The following is a 10,129-nucleotide window of genomic DNA, read 5'->3' on the forward strand; positions in this document are numbered from 1 at the left end:
AATGCAGGTTCAGTGGCAAACGGGTCTGTATGGCATACTATTCGCAATAGAAAGAAAGCGCCAAAATCACAACCCAACCATACGTGCCAACCCGTTTGACTAAGGCCAAAAGCCCCACTGTCGTCGTTAATGCAGGTTCAGTGGCAAACGGGTCTGTATGGCATACTATTTGCAATACAAAGAAAGCGCCAAAATCACAACCCAACCATACGTGCCAACCCGTTTGACTAAGGCTGGAAGCCCCACTGTCGTCGTTAATGCAGGTTCAGTGGCAAACGGGTTTGTATGGCATACTATTCACAATAACACGAAAGTTCCAAAATCGCAATCCGACTATAGGTTAAGATAAGGTTTTTATTTATTTATTTGGTTGGTCTGTGTTATGACCGCGAGTGCTTTGTTCCGTACAGATAACTATTTCGAGTTAAGTACTTTTACTAGACAAATTATGCGAATGCTTTGTTGAAGAGAAAAGTTTTAAGTCTAGATTTAAAATTATCGACTGTGTCTGATTCTCGGACATCGGTTGGTAAATCATTCCAGAGCTTAGGGGCTAAGTAGGAAAATGACCTTCCACTTTTAGACACTTTTGATAGTCTAGGGATAATCAAGAGACCAGAATTTTGCGACCGTAGTGTGCGTGATGGATTGTATTCTGATAGTAATTCTCTAAGATATGAGGGTGCTAGGCCATTTAAAGCTTTGTAGGTGATTAGTGATATTTTAAATTGTATGCGATATTTAACTGGTAGCCAGTGTAAAGATGCCAGAATTGGGCTTATGTGGTCATACTTTTTAGATCGAGTAAGTACCCTTGCGGAAGCGTTTTGAACTAGCTGAAGCTTGTTTACTTGATTTGCATGGCATCCCCCGAGTAGCGAGTTACAATAGTCTATTCTAGAGGTCATAAAAGCATGGATAAGCTTCTCTGCATCAGATGTAGACAATATATGGCGTATTTTCGAGATATTTCTAAGATGGAAGAATGCTGTGCGGCAGACGTTGGCGATATGACTATCGAAGGATAAGTTGCTGTCGAACATCACACCTAAGTTCCTAACCGTGGAAGATGGCACCACAGTGCAGCCATCTATGTGCAACTTGTAATCTAACATATTATGTTTGTAGCGATTCGGTTCAATAATAAGTATCTCTGTCTTATTGGAGTTCAGCTTAAGAAAGTTATGTGCCATCCAGTCACTAACATCGCTAAGGCAGTCTGTTAGCTTAGAAAACGTGTGTGTTTCGCTGGGATGTGAGGAGATGTAAAGCTGGGTATCATCCGCATAGCAGTGAAAACTTATGTTATGTTTCCTGATAATGTCTCCTAGAGGTAACATGTATAACGAGAACAGGATAGGACCTAAAACCGAACCCTGCGGTACACCGTATTTAACCAGGGAGTGATATGACTCTTCCTCGTTTACATAAACAAAGTGATAGCGATTGGTTAGATACGACCTAAACCAGGCTAGCGCCTGACCACTGATACCAACATAGTTTTCTAGTCTATTGAGTAAGATTGTATGATCTATTGTGTCAAAGGCTGCACTAAGGTCTAATAATATAAGAATTGAGATTTCACCACGATCGGATGTTAATAGGAGGTCATTTGTAACTCTAAGCAACGCTGTCTCTGTGCTATGGTGGGGCCTGAATCCTGATTGGAACTTTTCATATGTACTATTATTTGTCAAGAATGTGCGTAACTGGCTTGCCACTACCTTTTCTAATATTTTCGAAAGAAAAGGGAGATTTGAGATTGGTCTAAAGTTATTAAGCTCTCCCTGGTCAAGCTGCGGTTTTTTAATCAGCGGTTTAATAACTGCTAGTTTGAAAGCTGTTGGAACGTATCCTATTTCTAGCGATGAGTTAAAGATATTTAGAACCGGGGTTGACACTACAGGGAATACCTCTTTAAGCAGTTTTGTGGGAACGGGGTCTAATATACAGGATGATGATTTGGATGATGTAACTAGTCTAGAGAGCTCATCTATTGTAGTAGGTTTAAATGAATCAAGATGTTCGTATGGTAGTCTAGTGTTAAGTGAACTAACGGGTAGAGTGGTGGCTGCCTGGGTAGCTACGATGTTGTCCCTTATAGCCGTAATTTTGTTAGAAAAGAAGTTCATGAAGTCGTTACTATTGTGTTGAAGTTTACTATTGGTTTCTGTTTGTTCTTTATTTCTAGTCAGTTTTGCAACGGTGCTGAAGAGGAAACGAGGGTTATTATGATTCTCATTTATAAGCTTGCTAAGATAGGTAGATCTGGCGGTTTTAATAGCCTGTCTGTATTGTTTAACACTCTCTTTCCATGCTGCACGCCATACCTCTAACTTTGTGCTTCTATAATTTCTTTCCATTTTCCTAGTTGCCTTTTTGAGTGCTGCGGTGTGATGATCATACCATGGAGCTGGCGGTTTTTCTTTGATTCTCTTTTTTGGAATGGGAGCAACCGCAACCAATTTGTTATAACACACATTTTTTAGGTTTTCTATTACAATATCTAGATCGTCACAGTTATCTGCTACATGTTTAATTTGGGACAGGTCTGGAAGAGTGCTAATAAATCTATCTTTAGTGGTGGAAATTATTGTTCTGGCTAATCTGTAGCATGTTGTGGATTGAGTGATCCTATCTAGAAGTACAGTGTATGACACAAGGTAATGGTCAGAAACTGCATCACTCTGAGGTGATATTTTGATGTCATTAATATTGAGCCCGAGTGACAGAATTAAGTCTAATGTGTGCTTACGAGTATGCGTTGGCCCTGTCACGTTTTGTCTAATATTGAGAGAATTTAGAACATCCATAAATGCACGTCCTAGTGCATCTTTTGGGTTATCCACATGAATATTAAAATCACCAACGATAAGAGCTTTATCTACAGTGACTACAAGCTCAGACAGGAAATCTGCTATTTCTTTAAGGAAATCTGCATGGTGGCCCGGAGGTCTATAGATTGTAGCTAAGGCAAAAGAGAGCTGTTTGTGGTTACGATCGGTTATTTCCATATTTAACAACATTAGTTCGAATGATTTAAATTTTACTTCAGATTTTTGGTTTACTTTAAAAATTTTGTTGTATATTGTAGCTACACCACCCCCTCTCCCCTTTAATCGAGGTTCGTGTTTATAATAATAGTCTTGTGGGGTGGATTCGTTTAAACTAATGTAGTCGTCTGCTTTAAGCCAGGTTTCTGTTAAACAGAGTGCATCTAAGTTTTGGTCTGTAACTATTTCATTGACAATAGGTTCTTTATTGGTAAGCGATCTAATGTTCAGAAGGCCGAATTTTAACATTCGAGGTTCATCTGTTAATGTATTGTTTTCTAATTTTATATTAATCAGATTTGTACCAGATGTGGCAAGCGGTGCTCTGTATTTATTTGTTCGGGGAACAGATACATTGAAATGTGTTGATATTCTGGTAAGATTGACTCGAAGTGCTGGGATATAAGTGATCTTGACATATCACGGCAGCTAACAGATGGACGGTTAAGCCGATCCGTCTGTTGCCTGACTTGTACCCTGGATAGTCAGACTGTATTCGAAGTAAGACTATTGGTCAGATTTATAGAGAGAATCGCACTTCCTTCCTGAGATGGATGGAGGCCATCTCTCTTTAGCAGGTCAGGTCTCCCCCGAAAATGCTTCCAATTGTCTATAAACCCTACGTTATGCTGAGGGCACCATTTTGACATCCAGTCGTGAAGAGACAATAATCTACTGTAAGTTTCATCCCCCCGGTAGGCGGGGAGGGGACCAGAGCATATTACATTGTCTGACATTGTTTTAGCGATTTCACATATCTCTTTAATATTATCTTTGGTGATCTCCGACTGGCGGAGTCTGGTGTCATTAGTGCCGGCGTGAAAAACAATTTTAGAAAACTTACGCTTAGCATTAGCCAGCACTTTAAGTTTTGATCTAATGTCTGAAGACCTGGCTCCCGGTATACAATCGACTATGGTGGCTGGTGCCTCAATGTTCGCGTTCCTAAGTATCGAATCTCCAATGACCAAGGCACTTTTAACAGACGTCTCAGTCGGTGTATTGCTTAGAATATCGAACCTGTTTGAAATTACCAGGGGGGTCTTGGGTGGGCACCGGAAACGACTTTGCCGCCTGACAGTCACCCAGTTAGTCGGCCCCCTTGACTCAGATGATGGAACCGAGCTATGTGTATTACGTTTAACACTAGGCGCACCCGAAACAGTGTTTGTAGCATTAGCGGTATTAGCGTTTGTAGCATTAGCGGTATTAACGTTTGTAACATTAGCGGTATTAACGTTTGTAACATTAGCGGTATTAGCGTTTGTAGCATTAGCGGTATTAGCGTTTGTAGCATTAGCGGTATTAGCGTTTGTAGCATTAGCGGTATTAGCGTTTGTAGCATTAGCGGTATTGCTGTCATCAACTAGCGTTTGGATGCGCGCTTCTAGTTCTGCAATCTTCTCCGTCAGCCTTACTACTTCAATACACTTAGCACAAGTAAACCCCTCTGTGCTGATGGAAGAAGCTAAACTGTACATGTGGCAAGTAATGCAGGTTACAATAACAAGCGGAGTCTTACCGCTTTCATGTTGGGTGATGGCGTCTTCGGTCGCCTGGACGCGGTCCGTGAAGCTACATCGCGAGGGAAGCTCACTCGCAGCACGCCCCGATCGCCTGCGGACGTCTGTAGCCAGTGTGATGTGAGGCATGCTAAATCTGCGACGGCCGGGCAGCGGCTCCTCCACGGCTTCCCGATCGCTTTCATTCTGGGCGATGGCGTCTCCGTTCCTTCGAGCGCGGTCCGTGAAGCTGCACCGCGTAGGGTGTTCGCTTTTTGCACTTCTCGGTCGCTTGTGGATGTCTGGAGCCTGGGTGAACTGGGCGCTGTACGTCGCGTAGGATCTGCGATAACCGGGTATCAACTGCTCCACAGCTTCCCGCTCAGGTGAGGACAGGTCTGAATAGCATACAGTGGATGTGTCCGCCATTAGATCGGCAAAATGGTAACTAAAACCGGCCTGTCACAAGACATAACTCTTATTAAAAGTTTTATTAGCGTCCGTTGGCTAGTCTGTAATGCTCAGTAAATCTATATGCTTACTTTTAAATGATTTAAATATTTCGTTTGATCAAACGTTTTATGAAATATGTCTAAAACATGGCTTTTAATAATCTTAGAAACGTTAGAGTAACGTATTCTAATGGTTTAGAAATTCAGTTTAAAACAGATAACGTTAATATGAGGAAGAAACGTGTACGTTTTAAATAAATAATCGTTTGTTGTAAAAGTTGAAATCAAACTGATGCTTTTAATATCATGTTTAGATCATGAAACTTTAGCCTTGAGTTCAGAGACAGGGTCACACATTGTGAACTCTCATTTGGTCTGTGTAAGTTACAGACATTTTTGTCTTCTTCAAATGTTTTTGATGATGCCCACTTAAATCACAGTTTTGGCTCTTTTCCTCAGACCCTGATGGATAAAAGATGGATCTTTTTTTCCTGGAGAAGCTAAAACAATGTCACTTTGAGGTTCTGATACCAGCTTTTACAAAGTTATTTACAGGTAACATGAAAATGCACTTGTTTTTTATTATTTAAAGTGATATGTTGATAATACAATGAGGCATATCCCTGCTTATTTTGCTGTGAGTATGTCATTTTCAAAAGTGGTATGTAAGGTTGCACGATTAAAGGAATAGTTCACCCAAAAGTTATATTAAACTCATGATTTACTCACCCCCAAGCCATTCGAGATGCATATGTCCATCATTTTTTAGACAAACACATTTTGAGATATTTTAGAAAATGTCTTAGATCTTTCAGTTAATCAAATGTAATGTTACAGGGTCCACTCCTTCACGTCCAAAAAATGTGCACCCATCCTTCACAAAAGAAATCCAAATGGCTCCACGATGATAAACAAAGGTCTTCTGAGGGTAATCCGTGCCGTTTTTTGTAGAAATATCTATATTTAAACTTTATAAACAAAAATAACTAGCTTCCAGTAATACCGCCATCTTAGACTACTCTGTATTCAGGACAGCTCTCATCTTGAATGCGGACGCGACCAAGATGGCGCCATTAGCAGAAGCTAGTTATTTTTGTTATAATTCTACAACAACACTGCACGGATTACCCTCAGAAGGCCTTTGTTTATTATCGTGGAGCCATATGGATTTATTTTGTGAAGGATGGATGCAGATATTTTTGGGCTTGAAGGAGTGGACCCCGTAACTTTACATTTGATTAACTGAAAGATCTAAAACATTTTCTAAAATAACTGAAAATGTGTTGGTCTGAAGGATGATGGACGTATGCGTCTTGGATGGCTTGGAGGTGGGGAATCATGGGTTTAATATCATTTTTGGCCCAACTATCTCTTTAATTGTATACAATTGTCAAGCCCATCTCATCGGTAAAGCCGGTTCTGTGATTAGAAGTAAAATGCCATCATCTGAAAACAGGTGAAGCACCATTTACTACACGCAGCCGTAGTTCACTGACAAGCTAGCCCATATAGCATTCATTATCGCATAAATTTACATTAAAGTTTTATTGAAAATGAATGCATGATTTGTCATTTTCAGAGTTCACAAGACTTCTCTGTGTTATTCCCTGACATGCCGTAAAAGCTATTTGAAACTTGGGCACTGCATTTTACAGACAGAATCCTGCAAATTCCCAGCCAAGAACCAAGAGCATCAACAAATCACCTCCAGGTACACTTGGGAATACAAAAGTTGTTTGCTGAGTATTATGACAGTAAAGTTACTAATTTAACCTAAACATTTTTCTCTACAGAACCCCATGATGATATTCCAACTCCTGTCTACAAAAGTGGGAAGAAAGTTTATGTAAGTAATGGAAGTATTGCACACTTTGCTTTGCAAGCAACCTAAAACATTTAATATTTTGTTTGTGAACTAGCAAGAAGACATGTTTACAAGTAGGAATAGAGTGAAAACTCGGACAAGAAAAATTGTCTTTTACTCGCAACTCTAAAACATTAACTTTAGGGACAAACGTTAAAGGAATAGTCTACTCATTTTCAATATTAAACTATGTTATTACCTTAACTAAGAATTGTTGATACATCCCTCTATCATCTGTGTGCGTGCACGTAAGCGCTGGAGCGCGCTGCGACACTTCGATAGCATTTAGCTTAGCCCCATTAATTCAATGGTACCAATCAGAGACAAAGCCAGAAGCGACCAAACACATCAACGCCTGAAAAGTCCGCTTCCCTTCTCCCTCTCATAATGGGAGAGGGAGGATGTTACTGCGCCGAGTCGAAGTACTCCCAAAAGTGCTATTACGCCATAAAATATAGTTCCTCTTTTAAATCCGCTTAGAAAAGCGCTATGTTTTATTTTGTACCACCAAACTTGCTCGTATAAACGTTGATGTGTTTGTGTTCACTTCTAACTTTATCTCTGATTGGTACCATTGAATGAATGGGGCTAAGCTAAATGCTATCGAAGTGTCGCTGCGCGCTCCAGCGCTTACGTGCACGCACACAGATGATAGAGGGATGTATCAACTCTTCTTAGTTAAAGGCGGAGTCCATGATGTTTGAAAGCCAATGTTGATATTTGAAATCACCTAAACAAACACGCCCCTACCCCAATAGAATCTGGGGCCTATACCATGAAGCTGGTTTAGTTGGTTAGCCAGCTTTGTTTAGGATTAGTTTGTGCAAATCCTGGGTTTTGGGTACCATGAAAATAGCTTTTACCAACAAGGCCTGCACATTGGCTTGGTTTTGTCAACCTGAAACTAATCCTGTAACCCTGAGTTTGTTTAACCATTTTCATGGTACGGGCCCCTGGACCTTCTGTTGATAGACCCGCCCCACACATACGCAACCCGGCATTTGATTTGATTTGATTGGCTATAAGTGTGTTTTGGTAGTCGGCCCGTCTCCTTTTCCAACGCGTTTTTCAAACATCGTGGACTCCGCCTTTAAGGTAATAACATAGTTTAATATTGAAAATGAGTAGACTATTCCTTTAAAGGAATAGTCTACTCATTTTCAATATTAAAATATGTTATTACCTTAACTAAGAACTGTTGAATCATCCCTCTATCATCTGTGTGTGTGCACGTAAGCGCTGGAGCGCGCTGCGACGCTACGATAGCATTTAGCTTAGCCCCATTCATTCAATGGTACCATTTAGAGATAAAGTTAGAAGTGACCAAACACATCAACGTTTTTCCTATTTAAGACGAGTAGTTATACGAGCAAGTTTGGTGGTACAAAATAAAACATAGCGCTTTTCTAAGCGGATTTAAAAGAGTAACTATATTTTATGGCGTAATATCACTTTTGGGAGCACTTCGACTCGCCTGAAAAGTCCGCTCCCCTTCTCACTCTCATAATGGGAGAGGGAGGGTGTTACTGCGCCGAGTCGAAGTACTCCCAAAAGTGCTATTACGCCATAAAATATAGTTACTCTTTTAAATCCGCTTAGAAAAGCGCTACGTTTTATTTTGTACCACCAAACTTGCTCGTATAACTACTCGTCTTAAATAGGAAAAACGTTGCTGTGTTTGGTCACTTCTAACTTTATCTGTAAATGGCAGCATTGAATGAATGGGGCTAAGCTAAATGCTATCGTAGCGTCGCAGCGCGCTCCAGCTCTTACGTGCACACACACAGATGATAGAGGGATGATTCAACAGTTCTTAGTTAAGGTAATAACATATTTTAATATTGAAAATGAGTAGACTATTCCTTTAATGTCCAGCCCTGTATTCATTACATACTATATACTATTAAAGTGTTGGCTATATTAAGTAATAAGGGCAAGTATGTAGGTTGTTGCAAAATCTAAAAAATCGGGCTTACTGCAAGGTAAAGTGACGTGGCAGAATCTGAAATTACTGTGAATCTGAGTTATTGGCATGAACAAAGAGTATATTGTAAGGTTATTGAAATAAAACATAAATTACATTTCATTACAATTAAACTAGATTACATTTGTGTGTATGAAATATGAATTGTTTGGTTTTGTATAATAATGCTGCATCATGCATTTAGCGTCTTTGCCTGCATTCTAACAAGTGTTTTGTCTGTTTCCAACAGGTTGGGACCAACATGGTTGCATTCTTCTGAGAGGCTGAGGTGACAAAACCATTCCCATTTGTCCTTGAATTGGAAGATGACGATCTCTGCCATCAAGCCTTCGTTGTTTTTGACAGACAGTCACTCCAGCAATACACACTCCTTGGTGATGTTGTTGACATGTTTTAAACTTTTTTTATGTTTTGGACATTAATTTTACTAAGCAGTGCACATCAGTGTGGGTGTTTTTGAAGACTGTTGTTTACAAACTCCCAAGAACGGAATTCCTTTCTATAAGAAGTCTGTGTAGTTATTTGTCATGCTAAGGTGATTTTTCATGTTGATCATATATTGACTGTTTGTGCAACTTAGTGTTGGTCTTATGTGTTACATTAACCATTTCTTATTACACGGTTCTCTAAAATGCTAGATTCTGATTGGCCAGTCGTGGAATTTGCAACTACTACTGCTCAAAACTAAAAACTCCAATGCTGCAAATCATTTTGACAGGTACAGTGTTATATTACACAAAAAATAAATATCAATGTCTATTAATTACATATCCGACATTAAATTTACAAATGATTAAACCAATGTGTTTGTGACATTTGTTCTGAAGAATCTGTTGGGGCTTTTTTCTGTGATGACATGCTGCCAATACATTATCCCTCACTTGTACAACTTTTTACTTGATCTAATTGTAATGTTAACTGGGTATCTGTCATTTTAGATTGTGAGATATAATAGTAATTGTTTGTGCAGGGCTATGTACTCTTTTATTGTTCATGTGCAATAAATATGCTTTTTCAATTAAATTTATGCTTTGTTATTTATAGACACCACAATGAAAGGTATGAAAGCAATTTAAACCACAAAATTTCAGCTTTAAACACATTAACCAAACGTTGGGTTGTTTCAACCCAACAAAAAGTTATTTCTACCCAACAGATGGGTTAAAAAATCAACCCAACTGGTTGGGTTAATTGTACAACCCAACTTGTTGGGTTAAAATAACCCAGTGTTGGGTTGGTCCATATTTAACCCAACGTTGGGTTGCAAAACAACC

General features: G+C 39.5%; 1 long non-coding RNA gene across 2 annotated transcripts; it reads left to right on the forward strand.

Moving 5' to 3' along the window:
• Window positions 1–5,023: 5,023 nt before the first annotated feature.
• Window positions 5,024–6,847, forward strand: LOC141361604 (uncharacterized). Of its 2 annotated transcripts, XR_012367753.1 has the most exons (4): window positions 5,024–5,386; window positions 5,467–5,562; window positions 6,587–6,718; window positions 6,801–6,847. It is a non-coding gene; the product is annotated as an uncharacterized lncRNA (long non-coding RNA). The 2 variants fall into 2 exon arrangements; XR_012367752.1 differs by having other exon boundaries at window positions 5,024–5,562.
• The last annotated feature ends 3,282 nt before the right edge of the window (window positions 6,848–10,129 follow it).

Source organism: Misgurnus anguillicaudatus, chromosome 24 (genome assembly GCF_027580225.2).
Source record: "Misgurnus anguillicaudatus chromosome 24, ASM2758022v2, whole genome shotgun sequence".
Classification (NCBI taxonomy): Eukaryota; Metazoa; Chordata; class Actinopteri; order Cypriniformes; family Cobitidae; genus Misgurnus; species Misgurnus anguillicaudatus.